General features: G+C 49.0%; 1 protein-coding gene and 1 long non-coding RNA gene across 6 annotated transcripts in view; one reads left to right on the forward strand and one right to left on the reverse strand.

Annotated features, from left to right (window-relative positions):
- Positions 1-14,264, reverse strand: part of LOC146867116 (uncharacterized) — a 77,338-nt gene extending 63,074 nt beyond the window's left edge. Inside the window, exons 1-2 of the long non-coding RNA XR_014961075.1 lie at positions 14,180-14,264; positions 13,956-14,072 (exon numbers count right to left, since the gene is read on the reverse strand). This is a non-coding gene — a long non-coding RNA (uncharacterized LOC146867116). The remainder of the gene's footprint in view (positions 1-13,955; positions 14,073-14,179) is intronic.
- CCAR1 (cell division cycle and apoptosis regulator 1) overlaps positions 1-26,294 on the forward strand; it is a 2,209,777-nt gene that overhangs the window by 288,271 nt on the left and 1,895,212 nt on the right. The window lies entirely within an intron of this gene.

Raw genomic sequence — 26,294 nt, forward strand, 5'->3', positions numbered from 1 at the left:
TCCTAGTAACCATGACGGAAAGTTTCAATTCTATTAAGGACGCGGCGGCGAGGATTATGCTGTACTTTATTTATTTCCATAACACAGCACTTCAACAATAACAACAAACTACAACATCCATCGTTTTTGTAGTCCCAAAGGCAGACTTCATCCTCCAATCAGGGGTGTCCTTGGTCCCTGAAGGCATGCTGTCACCAACACTCCTCCTCTTTCTTGACTGCGATCAACTAGCCGCCAAGAGAATCCTAATCCGTTTTGGGACCTTCAGATCCTAAAAGAGGTCAAAGATATTAATGAAACCATCCTTGCAACGTTCAAAAGAACACCACAACAAGAACATACAAGAGAAAAACAGACCATATCAGAGCTGCAATACAGATCCCAAAATAGTTATACTTATCCCATACGGCGAGGGGATCAGCTGGCAGAAAAAACACTCCAAAGGGTAGGGCGCGGTCTCTGCGAGCCGCGGGCGGGAATAATCCTCGCCTCCGCGTCCTTAATAGAATTGAAACTTTCCGTCATGGTTACTAGGAAATTTTTCATTCTATGTCAGGACCGGAGGCGAGGATTATGCTCGTTCAAAGCTTATCCACCACCAACGATGCCATATTTACAACTGGTTTAAAGTAAAACCTTATGAACATCGAATCCGAGGACCAATTCGCAGCGTTGAGAATGTCCTCTAATCTAGCCCCCAAGGCGAAGGCTTTGGAGGCCATCGCCCCCCTTACGGAGTGTGCACCAAATTGCGAGATATTGATATCTGCCTCCTGCATCACCCATCTGATCCAGCTGGCAATTGTTGGTGGTGAAACCGCCTTGAAGGGTTTCTGTAGGGAAATGAGAAGCTGGCGCTCACCCGGAGGCCGAAACTCTTCTGTCATGGCTTCATATTCCTTGAGGCATCAAACCACACACAGCTTCGGGGAGTTGTCAAAAGCTGGGTAGGAAATGAATCTAGAATCGGACTAAGTCCTGCGCGTAACATGAAAGGTAACCCCCTCCGGGGTAAAAATACGGTTAGTGACATCTAATGCCCTGACATCCGAAACGCGACGACAGGATATCAAACAAAGAAGCATGGCCAACTTTGCCGAAAGCTCTTTGCGGGAAAGATACCTATTAGACTGCCAGGATTGGAAAAGCCGCAGAACCTTGTTAACATCCCACAAGGAAGAATACCTGGGTTCTGGCGGGAGTGAAAGACGGATTCCCCGTAAGTTTGCACACCAAAGGATGTTCCCCTACCGGGTGTCCATCAACTGAAAGATGCCCCGCAGAGATCGCCGATCTATAAGAATTAACGGTGCGGTACGTGAGGCCCTGCGTCGCTAGCTAGGCTAGGAAGTTCAAAATAGTCACCACTTCGCAGCCCAAGGGATCATGACGTCCCCGAACACACCAACGGACCCACCTAGTCCATGCAGATTTGTAACGCCTGGTAGTGCTGTCCGCCCAGGCTGCTCCCAGTAAAGTTTGAGCTGCTGTCGATAGGCCAGAGACTCTCCACCGATGCCCGAAATCTGCCATGCCATTAAGGGCATCCGACCCTGCTGGACTAGAGGGTGAGACTCGCCCTGGGGATTCCTGAGGAGACCAGGATCGTGAGGTAGAAGGATTGGAGAATCCCAAGAAAGTTCCAGAAGAACTGGAAACCAAGCTTGAGACCTTCAGCATGGAGTGATGAGAGTCAATCTCGCCCCCTGCCTCCGAACCTGGTTCGTCAGCCGCATTATCATGGCGAAAGGGGGAAAGGCATAACCCTTCTCTCTGGACCAGTCCTGGAGAAACGCGTCCGTCGCCACCGCGAGGGGGTCTGGCTTCCAGCTGAAGAAGCGTGGAAGCTTATGGTCCAACCGGGAGGCAAAGAGATCCACAGAAAAAGGACCCCACAGATCGTGAAGACGCTGAAAGGTCGGAGGGTGCAGTTGCCAGAGACTCATGTCCAGCCAACTCCTGGACCACCAGTCCGCTATGACATTGGAGTCCCCTGGGAGGTATTCTGCCGTTACTGAGACGTTGTGGGACAAGCAAAAGTTCCAAAACGCCTTGGTGAGATTCGCCAATGCCTTGGACTTCGTTCCCCCTAGATGGTTGATGTATCTGACGGCCGATACATTGTCCATCTTCAAGAGCACGTGGCATGACGCCCGGTCTTTCGTCCAGCACTGAATCGCAAAGGACCCTGCCATTAGTTCCAGGCAGTTGATATGAAGCTGTCCTTCGTTGGCGGACCATTTTCCTCCTGTAAATGAGTCCCCGCAGCGTGCACCCCAGCCCAATTTGCTGGCATCGGACTCTATCACCAGATCCGGCTCGCACCCGAAAATGGCTTTCCCGTTCCAGGCCTCCATGTGATTGAGCCACCACGTCATCTCCACCTGAACTTTGTCGGTGAGAGGGACCTGGTCAGAGTACTGAAGCCCCCTGCGGAGATGTGAAGCCTTCAGGCGCTGCAACGCTCTGTAGTGAAGCGGCCCCGGGAATATCGCCTGGATTGAGGAACTTAAGAGTCCCACCAAGCGCGCCACCTGACGGAGCGAGGTTGACCCCCGCGCCAACAACCGCCGGATTTCTCTGCGAATCTTGGAGATCTTTCGAGCGGGCAGACTCAGAGTGCGGGAAACCGAGTCCACGACAAACCCCAGGAAAGTCAACTTTTGCGACGGAGTCAGCACCGACTTCTTCGTGTTGATAATAAGCCCCAAGTTCTGAAGAAGATCCATCGCGTCCCGTAAATTGCCTGCAAGCCGAACTGGACATTGCTCCAGAAGTAGGAGGTCGTCCAGGTAAATAAGTCGAAATCCCCTGGCTCGCAGAGTCTCCACCACTGGCTTTAGGACCTTGGTGTGAAGCACCATGGAGCCGGGAACAGACCGAAGGGTAGAGAGAGAAATTCGAGCACCTGACCCTTCCACGCAAACTGCAGGAAGCGACGGTGTGGGGGAAAAATGGGTACGACCAAGTACGCATCTTTTAAACCCAGACGGACCATCCAATCGTTTGGCTGAAGGAGGTCTCTTAACAGATGGATGCCCTCCATCTTGAAATGACGATAAATCAACCACTGATTGAATTCCTTGAGATTGATAACTGGACGCTGCCCCCCATCCGATTTGTCTACTACAAAGATGTTGCTCAGGAACCCCCTGGGGTGAAGGTGTGTAGGAATTACCGCTCCTTTTTGCAGAAGATCTGCCACCTCCTTGTCTATGAGGGACACCCCTCTGCAAAAATCAATGGCCGTGGCCGGACCTCCTGCACCGGGGAACCGTAAAACTCGATGTGGAACCCCTGGACGGTTTGTAATACCCAGGCGTCTGAGGTAATCGCTTTCCAATTGTCTACGAAAAAAGCCAGCCTGCCACCCACCAAAAGAGGGGTTAAAGAAGGGCGTCTCACCTGAGTTAGGCACGTTGTGGCCTCTGCCTCCACCTCGTCCACCACGACCTCTGGAGCCCCGGCGAGATTGGAAGAACTCCTGTCGGCCGGTGTCCTGCTGCTTCCTGCCGTTGCCTCGTTGAGGGCCTTGCGTGAAGAAGCGGCCGGTCGAGCGCCCCCTGCCTCGGCCGGCCCCGACAAAAACCTTGGGGTTAAATACTCTCTTTATGGACGATTGCGCTTTATCAAGCGAAGTGAAGGTGGTCACGAATTTCGTCAGCTCCTTCACGAACGGCTCTCCGAAGAGACCGCCGTGTGCCACAGCTCCCGCTTCTGATGTGGCGAGATCCCCCAACTTCGGGTCTACCTTGATCAGAAAAGAGTGTCTCCGTTCTGTCGAAAGGGCGCAGTTTGCATTGCCCAAGAAGACTATTGCACGCTGAGCCCAACTGGAAATTCTCTCTGCTGATAGGGGGGAACTGGACGCCTTGGCCTCTTCTGCAAGCTCCAGGACTTTCGTGAGGGGACCTGCAATGTCCAGGAGCTTATCCTGGCACGAACGCCAGGAGCGGTCAATCCCCTTCTTGGGATCCCGAATATACTTCTGTAAAAAGGTGGCCATTCTAGGGTTCACTTCCGGAGTTAAGGCGATCTTGCCAGGAATGGCCGGACGCAGGCACTCAGCCTTTAGGCAGGCCCTCACCTCTTTTTCAAGGGTTTTGCGCAAGCGGCCCGCCACAAACGCGGACACCTTGGCGGAGGGAACCCACTCCGAGGAGCGGGGATGGACAAGGTCCTCTGGGACCAACATATCAGATTGATCTTCCCCATCCGGCGCGTCCGTGGCCAAAGGCTCTGCGGGGCGCCAGGGCCTGGACGGACCAGCTTCTTCCTCTGACTCGTTAGATGAAGCGTCATCGTTGTCCTCTTGCAAGGGTGGTAAATCAGGAATAAACGGGGAACTAGGGTGGGGAGCGCTTTCCGATCTGGCCAAAAACGCCCTCTTAAGGCGGTCAAAGGTGCCCAAGTCCACCATGGATGAACTCTTGCGTTTGCTAGGGCGCTGTGCGTCAAGCGCAAAAGCATATTGCATAATACGCTGTTCGAAAGGCCCCATGGCCGCATTCACTGCTTGGTGGATGGAGGCATCCACAGCATCACAAAAGGCATCATCCAGCGGGATGACCAGAACGGATTCCTCCTCCGTGTACTCCTCTATGATCCTATGTAATTGCGAGGAAGAAACAACTGAGGAGATGCAACCCCAACGCTTTCAGCGCTAGTAGCGAAGCTACCTGGCAGGGGTGCACTTTTAACGTGGAAAAGCACCAATCTGGGCACACTAGGTATGTGCTGGGCTATAAGCCCGCAGGGGCGACTCACCCTAATGCCTGTGAAGGGTAGACCGCGACTGGGCCCGCCCCGGGATCTCCCAAGCGCCAAACACGCGCTGAAGCAGAGTAAAATCTGCACACAAACTTACTAGGCCATCGTACCGACCCGTGATGCGGGCGTAAGGGGAAATCCCAATAGAATGTATACGGACCTGCCCTGTGCAGGCGTAAAGGCGTCCAGCGCTAATGGGGGCCGTGCGGCGCGGGTCACGATCTGCGCTCTTTGATCCCCGCGCGGCTAGCGTGACTGGGATCAGAGAGACGCGGACACGCGCCCCCTATCACGGCGCGCCGCACCGCACCACACTGAGGGGCCGCGAGTGGAGCGTTAGGAAGCTCCCGCGGCCCGACCCTGCGTACGGAAGAAAACAGCGCTCACGCCTTCAACCACAAAGCAGTGCACATCAGCCAATTAAACTAACAGAAATCCACCGGAGCGGCAAGCGCTCCTAACAACTACTAAAAATCGGACCAGCTATGGAAAACATCGCAAACTCAACATTGAACCACCGTATGCCACCCGCCCTGAAGCGAGGAAAGAAAACGGTACTTATCTTCGGCTGAGCAGGAAAGAAAGAGGAGGAGTGTTGGTGACAGCATGCCCTCAGGGACACCCCTGATTGGAGGATGAAGTCTGCCTTTGGGACTACAAAAACAATGGATGTTGTAGTTTGTCGTTATTGTTTAAGTGCTGAGTTATGGAAATAAAAAAAGTACAGCATAATCCTCGCCTCCGGTCCTGACATAGAATTTTATACTCTGACACTGTTGAAAATGTGTATTTCAGAATGTGTATTATTATTGTTAAGTATAAGGTGGAGTGGGTGTTATATTTCATATCGATACCCTAATATAGGTCCAGGGAATATCGTACACTTTCCCTACATCAGCTCCCGTTATTTCATATGAACGTGCCTTATAAGGACATAACTCCAAATAAGGACAGAATGCCTTATAGGGACATCACGCCTTATAAGGATGGCAGCCTTTTATGGACTAAACCTTTCACCTAAATCCATGCAGAGGATGGGTTTTTCCCAATCGATATTGCTAAGACTTCATCCTTAGCACATATGAATAATTGATGAGTACAGTCACCAGGGGGTATACTTCACCTCTCCCATCGACACATAAGGTTTAGTCCCCGTCATCCTCATACTGAACAATGGGTAACACGTACATAGACTGTATAACTACAGCGCCCTATGTTATCAGAAGGCAGGAGGGAACCAAGACTTCAAGGCCGACACACTGACCAGAGATGCTGCAGCTCCGGCATGCCATCGCTCCAGCTGACAGTGGTCTAACGATCCCTGCGGGGTGTCCAGCTCAAGTTCAGGACGAAGTCCCACACTCTCACTATTCAGGTATGGGGGTTTGACTAAATCCTAGTGTGGTTCTTGGCTCATTGGCTCATAGGCTCTTAGGCTTAGGCTCTGTAGCACCTACTCACATGCTAGGTACACTTAGGTACATCTAGTCCGGCATCTTAGGAGTATGCACTTTATTTTATAAATGCATTTCATATTCATGTATGTGTTCATGACTATTGCAAAATTGTATAGCAATACTATTTCTTTTTATTCACTGTACTGCTGGTTCTTTTTCTCTGCTACTGTGTTAGTCGTAACAGCGCACTTATTCTACATGAGAAGAACAACGGTACAATAAATTCTTATTGTAAACCCGCTTGACTGTTTCTTCTCTGTATCTCTCTGAGAGCAAAACAAGCATGCACGAGTGACTGGGTGAAAAGTAGTATATTGTTTCCACGAGTCTGAGGTTATTGTGTTCTAAGGTTGGCAAAAACAAATTTCTCTGATAACAGGAGATTCTAGTGGCACTGCGAGCTAGCTAATGCAAAACATAGGCTAACATATGCGGCGGGGGTGTACGGAGTCAGTCTGCCACCAGACCCACGGTATATGTTCTCCGTATACAGCGTAGGTCCTGCATGACGTTACTATTGGGACTACAGTACAATCTGGTTTTGGAAATTGCATATCACTGCATTGTGGGAATTACTTGTATTCATTTATTTTCATATTTTAATAAAAAATTATTTAATAATCGTTAAAATCTAAGGAATGGCAAAGAAAAATCAGAATTAGGTTTTGCCATTTTGAATAATAAATAAGACTTGACTTTTAAATAGATTCTCAGCATACTGTGATTCTCTTGTTCATTCAGCATTTCAGGGACTACTCACTGTGATTAAAACAACAACCCTGCATCCATGACCTCATCTACATAGACTATGAACTGGAACTGGAATGTTGTATTTTTAAATCTCTGAAAAGCAATGCAAAGTGGGCTTTGCTTCTTACAGTGTTTTTACTGTCTCACTCAAGTCTCATTTTCTTTTGGGAAAATGCAATTATAGAAAGTATGTAATAAAATAATTATAGTGCTACACATACACTGTGGATCTAGCTAATTGAGGATAGTCTTTTTTTTTTCTTTTTTTTTTTTATTGAGTTTACAGATGTTATACAAAGAGAATCCACAAAACAGTAAGACTTATTTGTCCCTCGCATGCCTTAAAGGACTTTTTACAAAAGAGATACAAAAAAAAATAATTCAGTATATAACTGCTAAAGATCTCTCCAGCTGGTTACTGGAGCCCAAATGGCTCTCCCCTTATCCCTTACTGTGATATTTTTTAATTCAAATAAACATGATTCTATATTGTGTATCCCGAGCAACCGCGCCAACCACATTTGAAATGTGGGAGGAGATGGCTCCTTCCAGCCCGCAGATATGATAATACGAAGCACAGCTGTACAAATAAAAACCAAAGCTTCCGCAGTGCTACTTAATTTCATGCTCCTATCAACTCCCATTAACATCAATGTAGAAGAAATATCAATTCTGCATTTTAACAGCCCCTCCAAAAAGACTGAAATTTCTTTCAAAATAATAGACAGCTTTTCACACTGATAAAACATGTGTATTAGATCCGCTGGGCTTTTATCGCATCTAGGGCAGTTATCCTTCGGCACCAGACCCCAAGCCGCAAGCTTTGCCGGGGTAAAATATAAATTAAAAAGTATTTTATAATGCTGGGCCCTCAGATTAGATGAGCGGAGTAATTTCTTATTTAGCATTAAAGCAAGATCTAGGTCCACATCAGGATCACCTGTTTTGACTGCTAGTGAAGACTCTACTTTCTCCAAATCGTCCTGTATTCCCTCCAACAGATGACTATATATAATTTTTATTTTATTACCCCCATTCCATATATAGTCCATCACAGGAAGCCTTGTGGAAATCAGAATTCTTGGTCTAAATGCCTTCAATGTCTTTACTACCTGTCCATACAAAAACCAATGATTAGTAGAGATCCTGAATTTAGACTGAAATGCTCCAAAACTTAAAAATTCCTCCCCCTCGAGAAGATCGCCTACAGATCTAATACCATTTTCACTCCAGAGAGGATTAATCATATTCTTGCCTAGAAACGGGAATAGGTTAGAATTCCAAAGAAGAAGGTACGAGTTATACTTGGGAATTTCCAATAGCTTTTGGACTGCTTTCCAAGTCCCCTATATCCCACTCACTATCTTCAATCTAGGCTTCTTGTAAAATCTCCGATCAACCTCCCTCAGGAGCAGCCCTGTAGCGTTTTTCCCAAAAAAGAGCTAAAAAATGGAAGGGGGGGCCTGCCTACTTCCCTGGGTCGCTACCAAGCTGAAATCACGATGGAAGAGGATTGACATATGTGCTAATAAACAAGAGAGATGATATAACCGAAGGTTTGGAAGAGCCATACCCCCCCTGTCAAACGGCAGTGACATAAGGTTCAACGAGCGTCTGGTTTTCCCGTATTGCCAAATGAACCTGTTAAAAAGGCCTTCCAGATTTTTTAGAATTTTTTCCTCCAGTAATAAAGGGATGGCTCGAAACAAATAAAGAATCTTAGGAAAAAATGTCATCTTGAGTACGTTTATCCTTCCGACCAGGGAAAGGTGTAAAACATCCAGCCTTTTTAACTCTGCTTCCATCGCAGCCATAAGAGGACTGTAATTTTCGGTTATGATCTTATCAACATCCGAGTTAACTCTGACCCCTAGATAAACTGCTGAATCCAAATATCTGCTGTCTAACCTAATAATATTCTTAGTGCAGATGATCTGGGTCTTCTCTTCATTGAGCAGATACCCCGAGCTACTACCAAATTCCTTGGCCAGATCCACTAATACGGGCATTGCCTGATGTGGGTCGCTGGTAAAAATCGCCAGATCATCTGCATAAGCTAGCAGTTTAGTTGTGTACCCATTAAAGATAACGGGGCTAATCCTATGGCAGCCCATTATTCTAAGGATCAGGGGGTCGATATAGAGTGAGAACAATATCGGGGAGCAGGGACAACCCTGCCGTGTTCCTCTTTTAATCAATATCTTCTCCGACTTCTCCCCCATTACCGACACCCTGGCCACGGGGTCTGAGTACATAGCTCGCAGAGCTTTGATGATCTTGGGGCCAAAGCCCTTTACAGCTAGAATACGCCATAAAAAGTTCCAAACTACGCGGTCAAAAGCTTTCTCCGCATCGAGAAGGATCATGGCCATCTCCCTCCCCCCAGCAGCATGGGCATCAAAAAGAGCTATAGCCCGGCGAGTATGGTCCGTGGTGCCCCGTCCGGGCACAAACCCGTGCTGCCAAGGGGAGACAAGGCTACCGATGACCCTCCCCAGCCTTTTAGCCCAAATTTTTGAGTATACCTTTGTGTCTGCATTAATAAGTGAGATTGGCCGATAAGATCCTGGCTTCTCTTTGGGCTTGCCCTTTTTATGAAATATGATAATGTTGGTCTCCTTCCAGGAATCTGGTATAGTGCCTGAGCATAAAATGCCATTAAAAAGATCTAGCAAAATAGGGAGTAACTCGTTTTCCAGACTTTTATATACCTCCAAAGGAATTCCGTCGGGACCCACAGCTTTCCCATCAGCCAATTCTCGCAAAGCATCTTTAATCTCGGTGATCGTTACATCCCTTTCCAGCTCCTCTTTTAAGGCTACATCAAGTAAGGGGCCTACATTGCCAATCTCTAAATTATACACCTCTTGCTGTTGACTCTGATGACTCTCATCATCATACAAATTTTGATAAAACTTTTCAAAGACTTTTAGTATGTCCTTAATCTCCGAGTATGTCTTCCCCTCATCCTGTATACTCGTAATAACATTCTTTGTTCTTTCCTGTCTAATGCGTAAAGCCAAAATCCTACCCGCCTGTTCCCCGGTCTCATAACGCTTCGCCTTTGATGCCTGATACTCCCCCACCGCCTTCTGTGTGACCAGTTTTTGCAAATTAGCTTTAATAACCGCCATACTTCTAAAACTCGCCAACCCATCCAAACTCCTCCCTATTTCTTCACTATGCACCTTCTCCGCTGTTGCTAGATCCTCCATAAGCTTATCAACCTTCGCCATGTCCTCCTTCCTTAATCTAGCCGAACAGCTTATAGTTTCCCCCCTAAAGGCTGCTTTAAAGGCTTCCCAAACCCCATTCCTAGAGGCACTGTATCTATTTGCATCAAAGAACTCCCCAGACCAATTTTTAATATGTTCAAGAAACCTCCAGTCTGATAATAATTTTCTTTCAAAAGTCCAATTAGTATGTTTTTTCTCTGAACAATTGACCCTATATGATAAAATAAGAGGATTGTGGTCAGAGATTAATCTGGGGAGTTTCTTAATAGTAGCCATAGTAAGTTCGGATTGTAAAATAAAAAAGTAATCTAATCTGGAAAATTTTTGATACGGATTCGAGAAATATGTAAACCCCGGGTCCTGTGGTTCCTTTTCACCCCAGACATCTTTAAGTCCATGCGATCTTATAAGGGAGGACAGAGCGCAGTACACTCTGGGTTTCCTTCCTAGATATTTAGACGTATTCTGCCAACCTGCAGATATATTTAGATCCCCGCAGACTATCAACGGAGTTGGCCATCCTGCCAACTCTGCTTCCATATAGTCAAAAATATCTGGATCATCGCAATTTGACCCATAAATGGAGCAGATTGTAGCTCCTAACCTTAATTCTGCAATGACCCAGCGACCTAATCTGTCACTTTTAACCCTCTTCGCTCCCCCTAAAGAAGTTCTGGCCAACAATGCAACTCCCCTATTCATAGATGTCTGTGAAGAACATACGATCAGCTCATAACCTCTAATATTCAGCAAATTACGTTTGGCCCAGGGAAGATGGGTCTCTTGTAGGCAAATTAGATCCAGCCTATTATGTCTAACTAGGAAGTCCAACCTTTGGCGCTTCTTCCAGTCATTTAATCCTGAAACATTAACAGTGCCTATTTTAATACTCACACTGATATGGTTTTTCTGAACAGCCCTGCCATACCAATGCCCAGCAGAAAGCAAAATTGCCAGAGCATGCTATTAGTGTGTCAGCAGTAGAACACAGTTCAAAACTATAAGTCCTTCTACAACATCTGATCAACTCCTTTTTATTTTTACACCCCCAAACCTGTGCCACCCCCCATAAACTCCCCCCCCACCCCATTCCTCCAAACCACCCACCACCATCCCCTTCCCCCTTAAATGAGGCGCCCAGACCTAGTCTGTGCATATGATGAGAGCAGTGGTCGCGATAAAGGAATAAAGACATAGAATACCACCTAAGGATCATAGAGATCTTTGAAAGCCATGTGGATTGATCCTAAAGAAAGAGAACCTAGAACCATGCCGACAAATAATTCCCCTAACTTTCCAGAGAATCTAGAAACTCCTTCGCCTTTATCTCCGAGGCGAAATAGAAAGCTTTCCCTTCCTTAATAACTTTTAATTGAGCAGGGTTTATCAGAAACACTTGTAGTTTCTTCTCCTGGAAGGGTTTAATAAGCTGTCGAAGTCTCCATCTCCTCTCCACCGTGGTATGGCAAAAGTCCGGGCTGACAAAGAAAGATATTCCTTCAACAGTCCTCTTTGCATCAGGTCTCGCCTTCTCCGCAACTAGCTGTCTTAATGTGAAGTTTCCAAAAAAGATCAGAATTGCCTTCGGTTTGTCCCCCTCTCTCGCATTTGTACGAACTCTAAAAGGAGTACGGTGAACCCTCTGAATCTCGGACTGCCAGTTCCAGGTGGAGAGCCTCGGGAACGCTTGAGCGAACAATTTAAGGATAAAGGCTTTAATATCTGACCCTTCAGCCCCTTCCGGGACCCCTAGGACCCTTAAATTATTCCGTCTTTGCCTATTTTCTAAATCCTCCAATTTCCATTGGATATCAGACACCTGCGAACACTGAGCGTCAACCTTGTTTACTGCCTCGGCAGCCTGAGACTCTGATGACACAATCCTCTCCTCCAAATTTGATACTCTGTCACCCAATGAGGCACTCGCTTTTGACAGCCTCCTCACAGCCCCCTGCATTTTCCTCATTGCAGCTTGCGTCTTCTTACTGTCTTGGCGTGTCTCCTCTCGGTGGGAAATGATTTCCTGGTGTATAGATTCCAGTAAAGCCAGATGAGAAGGGCTCCCTTGCGATGACGTGGCCAGTGGATGAGCCCAGTTGCTTTCAAAATCAGCCTGACTCTTTGAAGTTACCACTGACATAACCGCAGTGACAGGAGGCTCCTGCTCTATATTGCTATCCGTGCCATGAGTACTGCCATCCGTAGAAGAGCGATGTTCATCATCATCATCTGACCACTCCGAAACCGAAAAAAAGCACTCACTAGGAACTTTTTCCGTCACACTTGGCTGTGAATCCCCTGAGGCAGTTCCAACAGTCTCGATAGTTGCAGAGGGGGAGTTGCCAATCTCTCGAGAGACATCCTTCTGAAGCTGTACCCCCCCCCCCCCCTTGCCTCCTCTACTAAGCTGTTGACTCGTCTTGGAACTAACGTCTTCAAGAAACCTCCCAGTCGGGGTAGCAATGGTCACCGTTGAGCTAGCAGCCAGTACATTCCCACCGTCAGAAGCAGAGGTGATTGAATCCTCCCCCATCAGATCAGAGCCTTCGCTGTGATCTTTAGTAGAAAGATGTTCCAGTTCCTCACCAGATTCCAAAGGGAGATTTCTCTTAGCTCCTTTCTCCTTCCCAGATTTCAGAAACATGCTGGCAATAGAGGGGATTGTGGTAGGGGCAGGAGCAGGGGCAGTGGCATTCTGGCGATTCTTACCAGCTATCTGCTGTTTCTTGTCGGCAAGGGATCGAGGCTCAGCCAATGTATTTGCCGATGTGTTTGCCTGCTCCTGCAGCGCCATTACGCCTTCCGCTACTCCTTTCTTTTTGAGCACAGCCACTTTAACGTTACTTGCTTTTGGGGGCATGGCAGCTGTATTCAACAATCGAGCACCTCGTCTCGTCATAGCGGGAATCCGACTGCAAGAGCTTTCCTCCCGAGCACAGCCCCTTGCACCGAGCTCCCACAACACCTCTCGACAGCAGCCTGCTCCCCTCCGCAGCCGCCCCTGCCTCCGCCCACAGCCTGCCGAGCCTCTCCGGTGATGGAAGAAACAATCAACGGCAGCAACCAGTGCACGAAGCGTGTCGCCCCCAAAGCCACCGGAACAGCGAAGCCAGAGTATCATCACAGGGGGCAATACTCCTTCAATCCACAGGTAGGACAGCCAGTTTTCTCCACAATAATCTCGCAATTCCTACTTCATCCTCCTCGCGTCCTGCTGCTTGCGACCGCAACTACACGGCCGCCATCTTGCCTCCGCTAATTGAGGATACTCTACTGAAGAGGGTTGGTGGAGGGATAGGAAATCGTATAACTCAATTGTCTTTGATTCACACATGCATATCATCTATCAGATATTTATTAAAATCATGTTTTCAGTGTTAATAGTGTAACATTTTTATTTGCCCTTTGATTCACACAGGTGACTCTGGAGAGGGGAAAAGGGTACAAATGAGTGTCTGTGGGATAGAGGCAGGGGATGGGGTTTTCAGACATTCGAGTCACCAGAGACGGTGGTGATGTAGTAATGCAAAGGGCTGCTGGAGCATGGTTGTAGCACGAGACAAAGGACTTTGTGGAGGGAGGAGGAGACTGTCAGGATTGCGCTGGACCATAAAGAAAAACTGCTAACATGGCCGCCGATCCAGAACGCGCAAGCGCGGGGACAGGTCAGGCAAGCTAAAGCCCGGCCCTCCCCGATCAACGGTGCTTCGCGTTCTAAGTTGCTGGACCTCTGACGCCTTACCTGAAGCTCTTCTGGGTCGTCGCGCTCCTCGCGTTGGACTCTGCATTTTGCTCTGCATTCTCATGGCGGGTCGTCTTTCCTTGGCGTTCCCATCATCTTGTCCTGATCTCCGGTTACCTGTATACATAAAGTGAAGAAAAAGAAGATAAAGGCACAGCATAGACTTGTGCGGTAACAGCGCTCTGCGCTGATTCATTATTTAATTCATTTTGTTTTCCACTTACCTGATCTCGTGCCCTTGCCTCTGCAGAAACCTACGCCACCCCCTCCTTGAATTTCGCAGACGTAGTGATATCGGCAAGCATATCTAAGGATAGAAATAAGTGGACAAAGGATAAAGAAGCATTATTAATTCAAGCAAATCAAGTACTCGGCGCTAACATTTTATTCCCAAGTATATCCTGTTACTTACCTGATCCTGTGCTCTCTGCGCTGTGGGGATCAGCCGAGCATAAGGAATATTTACTTTACTACATTTATTCTGTTTTGCTTGGGAATACCTTTTCATGAATAATACGGGGGGAACAGGTAGGCACATATCCAGACCCTTACACATAGTGTCTTCCCATACAAAAAAGGTCCTCTATTTACCTCGCCTCATTGTGTTTTTTAGCTCCAGACACAAGTTCTAAACACCATTATTTTACTGCCCAGTGTACGGGAGAAGGGATATCTCAAGGTAGGATAAAAGAAAGAACAAAAGATAAGTAAGTTGATACTTACATCAGTTCTGGTACTTATGTATTGAATTTTTCCTGCCTACAGCTTCTTGCCTTATCCTGACGAATCCTGAGGTTATCTGAGTCACCGTATGGATTTCTTCCCCCTTTTTTTCCCCTTGTTTTGTTTCCCTTCTTCCCCAGATTACCATTTGTCACCTTGCTCAGTCTCGGGTGCCATTGGGTGATTTGGAGAGGTTGTGGACCTTTGCTTCACATCATGACGTTCCTGCGGAAAATCTAGGTGAGATTCTTACAGAGTCATGTGGAGAAAGGGAGGCAACAGGGAGCTGGAGGAGCCTGCTTGCACAGGAGGGCTTTGGGCAATGTTAGGTATAAGGTGCAACAGGAAGGCGACAGAGGTACTTAACACCTCTGCTGCCTTCTGGCCTGTTGCTCACCCTCCTTTTATTGGCTCAACAGCAGCACAGAGCCAAAAAAAGGATGATCAGCCACATTTGTTAAAAAAACAATGACATTTTTTTAGTACACTTCTGTGCACATTGTAGTATTTTTACAAAAAGGCCAAATTCGTGATTATTTTGCAAATGTCAAAATCACAATATTGTGGAGGGTCTGCTTAATTGGTGCAGTAGTGGATATACGTGACGTTTGCAGAGGATTAACCCATTTGGCTAACTCTTTAGTCAATAGACTGCTTAAACCTAATATGCATTGTCAAAATAATGTTATTTTTCTGTTTTCCAAGATTAAGTAGCAAGATTTGAATCCTCAACGTCAACTGCGTTGGCCACTCTTCCTGAGGGAAGACGATCAGGAGCCTTCGAAGGGAACAGCAATCCTGCCAAAGATAAACATCTTGAGGAGCAGCCTGGACCATAAGATATGGGTGGCCAGTGCCCTACGCCTTCTCCTCTTCCTCAGCACACTCCCCCCTGCTACATCCAGCAGAGTGCTGCCACCATTTCCTACAGCAAACAAATGATGGACGGAATGCTGGCAATGCAAACATTCTCCCCCAGTCAAAAGATCTGGGTTAAATCCATCGTTCTTTTGCCCACTACGCCACCCCAGTTTGGACCAAGCCATATGCAAATCAGTCTTGACCCTGTGCCCCATGGGCGAAGGGTCAAGACTGATTTGCATATGGCTGGGTCCAAACTGTAATGGCATGGTGAGCAAAAAAACGATGGATTTAGGCCCAGATCTCTGTACTGGGGTGAATGTATGACATTATTCTGCATTCTGTCCATCAATTGTTGTTTTTACCATTTCCTACATCAGTGTCCCCTCATGCCCCCTGTGAGCCCCACAACAAGTGTGGCCAACTCTGTCCTGGCTCCTGTGACAACCACAGCCCTAACATCAGCTGTGCTGCCAGGGCAGACTACACCTTTGGCTACCCAGTAAAGGTCAAGGAGTGCTTAAGAAAAGGCTGAGGAAGGACCTGTTGCAGGGAGGGAGCCACCAATGTAACGATCCCGGGCCAAAACTTTAGGGGTGCGGATATGTGACAGGAGAAAAGCTGGGCCAGATTTTTGAACTTCTAAGGATGCATAATTATCTCATCAGGGCGCAGGTTGAGATCCAGAGGAGCTAAAATTATCTTCTGTAACCTCCCATGAGAGTGTACCCTTCACATTCTGGGATGACGCACGATGGCTTCAGAGCATTGCGTGCATCCGTGTCTAATTTAGCTTCTGCTTTCCATGGTCAAGCTGTCATCTCGGTACCAGGAACATCTACAGCAGGCAGTTCTGGGGAAAGCAGGGCACTCTTGCCCACTGAGCAATCCACCTTTCACCACCTCACATGTTGACACTTATGTCGCTACAGTAGGTCTTTGAAAGAGTCGGTCTGTTGGCCTGGTTGAAAACAATACCCAATAAACCACTACCAAGAGGCACGAAAAGTGATATTCTAACGTGAGCGTCTGAGCTGTTCACCTGTGCACCTTCTCCACACATTTCTAATCCTCTCATGGGTTGCTGCCTCGAAAAGGACTGCAAACATTTTTATCTTTAATTTGTCAGACTACATACAAGTTAACTATTTTCCAGGGGCAAAGAAATCTTTTAACATTATTCACATTAAATATATTAAATTATGCACGGTTGTGTTTTGAAACATAAGTACTTGCAATAAAGTTCTATGGGTAAACACACTTTTATTCAGTAGATGAAAGAATTTTTAACAAAATTTAAAAGAATTGCCTATCATCTCAGTACATAAGATGTTATCTTTACTTACTTATTACATTTTTTGAGTGAATGAAAAGTTTGAATCACAGAAAAACCCAACGAGGGATACGTATACATCCACAATGTACGAACACTTGTCTAAATTGAAACCATGCACAGAATCATAACATTAAGAAGTACACAACAAAAAGATTGAATGATAATGGGGAAAAAAACGATGGCTTTTTTAAAGGAATGTATGCATTACATTTACCTATTGTGAAGATAGAGTCACTGTTACATTTTATTAACACCCCGAAACCGGTCCCAGGATGCTTGTTTTCTGGTCCAGGGAGGACCTGGCCTGGCAGTTCAGGCTGGACTGTTCCCATGGGGCACAGGGTCAAGGCTGATTTGCATATATCTGGGTCCTAACTGGAATGGCGTGGTGAGCAAAAAACACAATGGGTTAAACCCAAATCTGTGACAGGGGGTGAATGTTTGACAATGTTCAACATTCCATCCATCATCTTTTTGTGTTCCATTTTATTAACAAGAGCTCCCCAAAATACATTAGCAACACAAATGGGAGTCTTCAGCCACATTTTGAGCTGTCTTCATGTTTTACACAGGTATTATGAACATACGTAGTCATAAAATACACCCAGTTTCAACAGATATGCTACGAATGACCTAATCAAATACAAAATGTAGACGTTGAGATGCACACAAAGTTATCAGTTATCTTACATTAAACTCTGTTACATTGACATCAGTCCATGACTGAGTGGAAGTGAATAGATATTCTTTTTAGAAACATTCTACCAATGTTTGGGCAACTTGCACCTCAAATCTCTTCAACACCAGTATGAAATGAGTTACCAACCTGTTTCTCCAGTTCTCCAGGGTTTGTATCTTCCATATTTTTCCATACTTGAACCATTCCAATCATCAGGCTGGGAATCCCAGGCAATATTTAATAGCAGGAAACAGTGTTTGAATGGCCACGAGCCTCAACAGCATTTGTTGCAACCAATGAAAAGTTTCCTACAAACCTCTCCATTCTGTGATATCGACACCACAATTTGAGTGTTGTCGGCGTATGACATAAAACTCCGTCCAGAGGCTCTTACTATATTGGCTAAAGAAGCCATATACATGTTAAATAGAGCAAGGCTGAAGGATGATCTCTGCAGTGCACTGCAGTTGATAGAAAAAGGAGGTGACTTGCATGGGGGACATGCTATACACTGAACTCTGATTTCAAGGAATGCTTAAAATCGATTAAGGGTGGCTTCTACAAATCCAAAGTCCTGTAGAAGAAGTATGGTGTGGGAAACCATATCAATAGCTGCTAAGAAGGTCAGCAGTACCAAGGCTTCAGCTCCACACTGGTACAGGATCATTTTGAGCTCATTTGTAACTGATAATAATGCTGACTCAGCACTGTGATAAGGATCTGAAAGAGACTCTTAGTTATAGATTCCTTACCCTAGAATTACCCTCAGGTGTCAGACTGGATCTGGAGAATTTTTCTTAAGCAATATCCTTGGGCGTCGGTAGGGGGCATTGGTCGACTCCGTGTCAGACGTCGGCATCGTGGTCGCCGGGATGACGTCATGGTGTCTACTAAGACTCCACCCCTACTTGCTGATGTCAGTTCTTTCTTTTTCTATGCCAGCCTAGTGCATATCTGGAGAGAACTTGCCCCTTAGTCACTTTTTATTAAACTTTTTCGACTTATTTCGACGTCTTTTTTCGAGTCATCAACACCTCGTGCGCGAGGGATGTCCCAGCATCGGACCGTAGTCAAGCCTTATGACTCTTGTCACAAGGCGATGTCTGTCACGGATCCACACCTCGTGTGCCTCTGGTGCCTGGAGCGCGACTACGACCCGTAGTCGTGCTCCGACTGTCTGGCCATCAATCCGAAGTATTTGCGGGACCGGTCCCAAAAGCTCTTGGAGGCCTGGCAGACAGCTCCGCGTTGCTCCTGGTCTTGCTCGAAAGGAAGGTCTCAAGACTGGTCGCGGAGCCACCACATCTCGTCAAAGTCTTCGCACTCATCGGGTAATGCGAAGCACAAGAAGAAGGCGAACAAGCACCATCGCTCTTCGCCTTCTTTCCGTCAGTTGGCCGACATGACGCGGGACCCGGAGCGTCGTTGCTCTAAGGCTCCGTCTCCGGTGACTGATTCTAGGACGACTTCACGTGCCTCCCCCCTGTTTCCAAGAGCCGGAGCATCCCCTGCCCAGGTTAGTGCTTTTTACGAAGCCCTCCACTCCATCTTTGGGCAACCCGACTCCGCTGGTGCACGTTCGCGCCCCGCGGAGCTGGTTGGGAGCCCTGGGCCTTCGATGCCAGCGGTTTTGGCTGCAGGGTCCTCATGGATCCAGGCCTGGATCCGGATTGACACTGGTCCTCCTTCCCCGGCGCCGATCCCAGCGCTGGCGTCGGCCGTGCCCCCGCCCAACGCTGTCCCCATCCTCAAACCCGAGATGGAGCTGGATTGACATCGGCTGACGTCAAATCCGATGCCGGAGGGTACTTTCTTTCCCTTGTTCATCCCAGGTGTTCCCTATTGCCCCGAGGGTGATGATGAGGACTGGTAGGGGTCGCTGGATCATTTAGCAGACCAGCTTGAAGAGCCGAAATGGAGAGAGGAAGTTGGTGACGCCAGTGGTCTGGATATCTCCCCAGACCTTGGCATGCTTTCTCCCCCTACCGTGGCTACGGAGGAGGGAGCGTCCTATGCAGTTGTGGTGCGTCGGGCAGCCAATGCCTTGGGCCTGAAGCTCCCTACTGTGGCAGTCAGGACTAACCTCCTGACAGACTTGCTTCAACCGGCGGCCACTTGCCCTTTAATGAATCTCTCATGGACGTCCTTTTGGGCACCTGGTCAGGCCCAGCACAGAGGCTCCTGTGGAACGGATGATTGCCCGTTGCCACTGCCGGCTCCGGGCGATGCCATTTTCCTCTCCCAACACCCTTCCCCTGAGAGCTTGGTGGGCCAAGCCTCTTCGTCCAAGGGCTCATTCCCTTCCTCTCCTCCGGATAATGAATGCAAGAAGCTAGATCACCTTGGGAAGCATTTCTTCTCTTCCTCCAGCTTAGGGCTGAGGTCCGTGAATACCGCATGCCTCTTGGGCCGTTATACCCATGCAGTTTGTGATACGGTTGCGCAGGGACTGTCTCAGTATCCGGAGGAGGCTCGGGCCATGCTCTCTCAGGCAGTGGCGGATGGGAGAGATGCAGGAAAATGTACAATCCGCTGTGGACTGAACACTGCCGACTCTCCTGGCAGAACAATTGCCACATTGGTAGCCTTTTGGCGCTATGCTTGGCTGAGGACGTCTGGTTTTTCAGGGGATGTCCAGGCAACTTTGCTCGACATGCCCTTCGATGGCCGTTGCCTTATTGGTGACAAGGAGGACTCGGCGCTCGAGCGTTTTAAGGATTCCTGGGCTACGGCCAGATCCTTAGGCCTAGATGCGCCCTCCTGTCCCCCACAGTCTGCCTTTCATCCCTTTCGTGGTTACGGAAGGGGCACCCCACCATGTCCGAACCAGTCCAGCCACTGGCCCATGCAAGCTGCAGTGGGCGTTCGACTCAGCGACGCGGGTCTGAGAACCAGCGGGCAGGCCAGTCCACCCTTTCCTTCCCCCCCCCCCCAGCAGCCTCCAAACCCTCCTAGCCTGACCTTTCAGGGCCACCAGTGGCCAGTGGGTGGCAGGATTCGCCATCACCTTCCCCACTGGCAATCCATTACGTCAGACAGGTGGGTTTTGCAGATAGTCCGGAGGAGCTACTCCCTCCCCTTCGAGACTACCCCTCCCTCCAAGCCACCGTCTTTTGATCTCATTTCGAAGGATCATTTGGCACTTCTCCACCAGGAATTTTCAGCTCTCTTGGCCAAGAAGAACAAAGGCCTGCGTACTATCTTAGACCTCAGGGCCCTCAATCGCTTCCTCTGGAAGGAGAAGTTCAAAATGCTAACCTTGGCTCAGGTCCTGTCTGCCCTCGACCCTGGAGACTGGATGGTTACGTTGGACTTGCAGGACGCTCATTTTCACATCCTTGTCCTGCTAGCCCACAGGCATTACCTACGGTTCACGGTAGGCAACAAACATTTTCAGTTCACCTGTGCTCCCCTTCAGCCTTACCAGTGCTCCTCGGGTGTTCACAAAAGTGATGGAGGTGGTCGCTGCTCTTCTGTGCAGATCGGGGGTTCCAAACCTCTTCTATCTCGATGACTGGCTGTTGAAGGCAGGCTCGCCCCAGGTGGTTGTCTCCCACCTCCAGACTATGGCGGATCTCCTGCATTCACTGGGGTTCACTATCAACGTGCCGAAGTCACACCTGACTCCCTCTGTCGCTCCTTTTCATCAGAGCTGTTCTGGACACAGTGCAGTTTCGGGCTTATCCTCCAGAGCAGCGAGTCCAGGATATCCGGGCTATGATACAGATGTTTCAGCCTCTATCCCGGATTTCGGTGAGTATGACCCTGAGGCTGCTGAGCCTCATGTCCTCCTGCATCCTGCTGGTAGATCAAGCCATATGGCATATGCGGGCTCTGCAGTGGGACCTGAAGTTCCGTGGGCGCAGCATCAGGGGAATCTTTCAGACTATGTCCAGATCTCGGAGGGGACTGCGCAACAACTGTAGTGATGGTTAACGAACCAGGATTGGGTCAGAGGCAGATCCCTCTCCCTTCCCCAACCATACCTTACGGTGGTGACCGATGTATCACTCCTGGGATGGGGTGGCCACCTGGGGGAGGCGGAGATCATAGTATTCTGATGGATACATCTGCCAGTGGATTCCTCACCTTGTGAATATCCCCTGCGCCAGCATTCCACGGAACTTTTCTTCCCCAGCATTCCACGTCGACGTGGGCGACGTCATAATACACCGGCTCCGCTCGCGACTCCGATCGACGTCACCGGAGCCATAAGAAGCCCACGTCGGCGTAATGACGTCAGTTCCCTTTTTTCCGCGCCTTCGACGCGCAACGGTTTTTCTCCAGTGCTACTTTGTAGTTTGGTCGTGTATCTCTGTTTATTCGGCTATGTCTTCGACTAGGAAGTCGGGCTTTAAGCCCTGTAGGGAGTGTGGAGGCCTGATGTCGATAACGGATCCTCACCAGAATTGTTTATGGTGCCTCTCCTCGAACATGATATGGAGGAGTGCGGATGCTGTAAAAGCATGAACCCGAAGGCACTCAAGGAAAGGAAGACCAAGCTCTTCATGAAGAAGATTGGTGAGGAAAAGAGAGGGAGGAAGGAGAGATCGAAGAGAGAGTCATCGACTTCGAGGTCGTCGAGGTCGAAGAAACACCATAAAAAAAGTAAACATTCTAGACGTCGATCCTCGAAGTCCAAGAAATCGAAGTCGAGGTCGGCTTCGTCTCATCGACGTCGGAGCAAAAGTTTGTCTCCTTCTCCTTCACCTTCAAGGTCTCTGGAAGGTTCTCCTTCGAGGAAGCAGACTCCGAATCAGTCTCCGACGAGGTCTTCGGCTCCGTCTAAGACGTCGACTCCGGTTCGGGTGGAGTCGGATGCTTCTATGCATGAGGAGCAGGAAGAGTCTGTTCCAGAACCTGAAGATTCTGAGGCTCCAGGGGAGGATATTGCGGAGCCAGTGCCGGAGGCCCCACAAGAGGTTCCTTTGCCTCAGTTCCCGGCCCCAGGTACGGATTCGGCTAATTTCTTAAATGCTATGTATGGCATTTTTAATAGGGCGGCCTACCCATCCGGAGCACCAGCTGGTCCCGTGGGTCCGATGGCCTTTACAATGGGGGTGCCACAGCAGTATGCTGAGGCCCCCTTTATGCCCTTTATGCCGATGGCGCCTTCTTGGCAGTTTCCGGCGCCGTCTGGGGATCCGATTCGACCTCGGAAGGTTCAATAGGCTTCGGAGCCTCCTTCGACGCCGAGACTGGCTCCATCGACGCCGAAGCCGACTCCATCGACGTCGAGGCTGACTCCATCTGCGCCGTGTCTGGCGCCGTCGACGCCGGTTCCTCCGACGCCGCGTGCGACGTCGCCGACGTCGGTTCCCCGAATCCGGTCGAGGAGGGAAGCCCAGAGGGTGTTGGAGGAAAGAAGATATCGAGAGGTGGAAGAAGGTGAGGTTGATTCTTCTTCGGACGAATTCGAGGGCATTGAGGAAGCCAGTGGGCTGGATACGACCCCAGAGTGGGAACATACATCTGCCAGGTCTTCTCCACCTCATGAGTTGGCTCCCTATCACGTGGTGATAAAGAAAGCAGCGGAGCTTCTGGATTTACAGCTGCCTTCTGTGGAGTACAAATCCAACCTGCTCACAGAAGTGTTACATTCTCCGACTTCGACATCGGAGCCCTTGTTGCCTTTCAATGAGGCCATATTGGAGCCGGTATTAGAGGTATGGAAGAAGCCCCTTTCTTCTCCTGCAGTGTGTAGACAGGTGGCAAGAAGGTACAAGGTTGCACCAGGGGATCCTGACTTTTTATCCACTCATCCGTCCCCGGACAGTTTGGTGGTGCAGGCTTCATGCTCCAAGCATGCTTCCGGTGCCTTTCCTCAGTCTCCAGCTGACAGGGAGTCTAAAAAGGCTGATCAGGCAGCCAAAAAGACCTTTTCGACAGGAAGCATGGCGTTAAAATCGACTAATGCTACATGCCTGCTGGGGCGTTACGTGCACGCTCTAATGGATTCCATTAAGTCCTTGGCTCCTAAGTTGCCTGAAGGGGATAAGTCATCCTTCATGGAGGTTGTAGAGGACACTCAGGCGGCTGCCAGGCAAGTTATCCAGTCAGGGTTGGATACTGCGGACTCCGTGGCAAGGATCATGGGGTCTTCTGTTGCTGTAAGAAGGCAGGCTTGGCTCCGTAACTCTGGTTTCTCAGCGGATGTTCAAGCTACGCTGGTCGATCTTCCATTTGATGGTCAGAAGCTGTTTGGGGAGAAAGTGGACTCTGCCCTTCAGCGTTTTAAGGACAGCCGATTGACTGCAAAATCCTTGGGCCTGCAAGTACCGGCAAAGGGTTCGACCTTTCGAAAATTTAGGGGCTTTGGGCGATCGTCTTTTCGCTCTTACCGGCAGCCCCAGCAGCAGCAGCAGCAGCAGCAGCAGCAGCAGAATCCCCTCTATAAGTCCTATAGAGGGAGGCAAAGGGGTCGGAGAGGTTCTGGACGCAACCCCTCTTCTTCCTCCTCCTCTGCTCCCAATGAGGCCTCAGGGAAGCAGCCCTAGATCCCCCATCCTGGATCATGTAAGGCCTGTGGGGGGTCGGGTGTCCTACTTTCTACGGGGTTGGAAATCGGTTACAACAGACCTTTGGGTTTTGAACCTCGTGGAGACTGGGTACGCCCTTCCCTTTCAGGAGTTTCCTCCCCCTTACCCTCCTTGCCAAGGTTATTGCTCGGAAGACCATCTGCTTCTCCTGCAGAAAGAAGTTCTAGCCTTGCTTCAAAAGGGTGCGATAGAGGTGGTTCCAGAGCAGGAAAGGGGTCAGGGATGCTACTCCCGTTATTTCCTGATTCCCAAAAAGGACGGCAGATTGCGTCCTATACTGGACCTCAGAATCTTTTTTTTTTTTTTTTTTTTTTTTTTTGAAAAGATTTTATTGTGCATAAAAAGGGTTACAAACACGGGCCTACAACCACCAGGGCCGGCCGCTAGTAGTCGAAGTGTTCCAGCATATCAGAAAACAATGACTGGCCCACAGGGGCTCCGCACTATCACAGTAGATCAGACTGCACATAAGGGAAATCAGAATACACACTTTTAGTATAAATAACAACAACAAAAAAAAAAGAAAAATACAAAAAAAACAACAAACTAGGCGAAACGACTTATGGAGGGCGGCGAACACCAGCCGGGGGAGTCAACACCCAACCACCCGAGGGCGGTCAAAAAAAAGAAGACCTGAGAGGGAGGGGGGGGCCACGAGAGAACCAAATCTGTACTCCAAAGTACGAGATACACAAGGAACGCTCAAGGATCAGGGGGACGAGGCAACCCCGGACGGGACCTCAGAATCTTGAACTTTTACCTGAGACAGGAGAAATTCAAGATGCTGACCCTTGCGCAGGTTCTTCAAGCGTTGCAGCAAGGAGACTGGATGGTGTCGCTCGACTTGCAGGACGCGTACTTCCATGTCCCAATCCTGAAGTCGCACAGGAAGTCTCTCCGTTTTACGGTTAGGTCGCAACATTACCAGTTTGCGGTCCTCCCGTTTGGTCTTACTACCGCACCTCGAGTCTTCACAAAGGTGATGGCAGTGGTGGCTGCTCATCTCAGGAGGTCGGGGATTCCGGTTTTTCCCTACCTGGACGACTGGCTTCTGAAGGCAGAGTCCCCAGAGATGGTGCAGCGTCATCTGCAGGTGAAAACTCAGCTGTTGTTCGACTTGGGTTTTTCAATCAATGTGCCCAAATCTCACCTGGTGCCCTCTCAACGCAACCTGTTTATAGGGGCAGTACTGGACACTACTGTGTGTCGAGCATTCCCTCCTCCTCAAAGGATTCTCGACATTCAGGAGATGGTCCCTTTATTCCACAGTGGAGCGGTTGTTCCAGTTCTGAAGGTCCTTCGTCTGCTCGGTCTGTTCGCTTCCTGCATTCTGTTGGTCAACCATGCACGCTGGCACATGAGGGCGCTCCAGTGGTGCCTCCGCAAGCAGTGGTATCAGCACAACAGGGATCTCAGGGAGTCAGTCAAGATCTCCAGAGAAGCTGCAGCGGATCTGTCTTGGTGGAGTGTAGAGGGCAATCTGTCGCAGGGAAAGCCCTTCCATCTATCTCCATCAGTGGCCACAGTGATAACGGATTCATCCACCTTAGGGTGGGGTGCGCATCTGGGGGACCTGGAGATCAAGGGTCTGTGGTCTCCAGAGGAAAGGTTGCTTCACATCAACCTTCTGGAATTGCGGGCGATTCGTTTGGCGCTCAAGGCCTTCCTCCCTTCCCTTCGCGGTCAGTCGATTCAAGTCCTGACAGACAACACGACCGCGATGTGGTATGTCAACAAGCAGGGAGGTGTGGGGTCTCTTTGTCTATGCAGAGAGGCCTTACGTCTATGGTCCTGGGCTCAGGACCATCAGATTTGTCTGATGGCAAATCATCTGGCCGGGGTGCTGAACGTGCGTGCGGACAGTCTCAGTCGGCAGTTCTCCGCCGACCACGAGTGGAGGCTCCATCCGGAGGTAGTTCGTCACGTCTTTCGGACGTGGGGATCTCCTCGGGTGGATCTGTTTGCCACTTTCGAGAACACGCACTGCCCGTCATTCTGCAGTCTCCAGTATCCGATGCAGGGGGCGTTGGGGGACGCGTTTCAGTTGAGTTGGGGCTCACAACTCCTTAACGCGTTTCCTCCCATACCCTTGATTCCTCGGGTTCTGAGGAAGATTCGCCAAGACCGGGCCCAAGTCATATTGGTCGCCCCGGATTGGCCAACAAGGGTGTGGTATACGGATCTTCTCCACCTCTCCTCGT

Source organism: Triturus cristatus, chromosome 1_2 (genome assembly GCF_964204655.1).
Source record: "Triturus cristatus chromosome 1_2, aTriCri1.1, whole genome shotgun sequence".
NCBI lineage: Eukaryota > Metazoa > Chordata > Amphibia > Caudata > Salamandridae > Triturus > Triturus cristatus.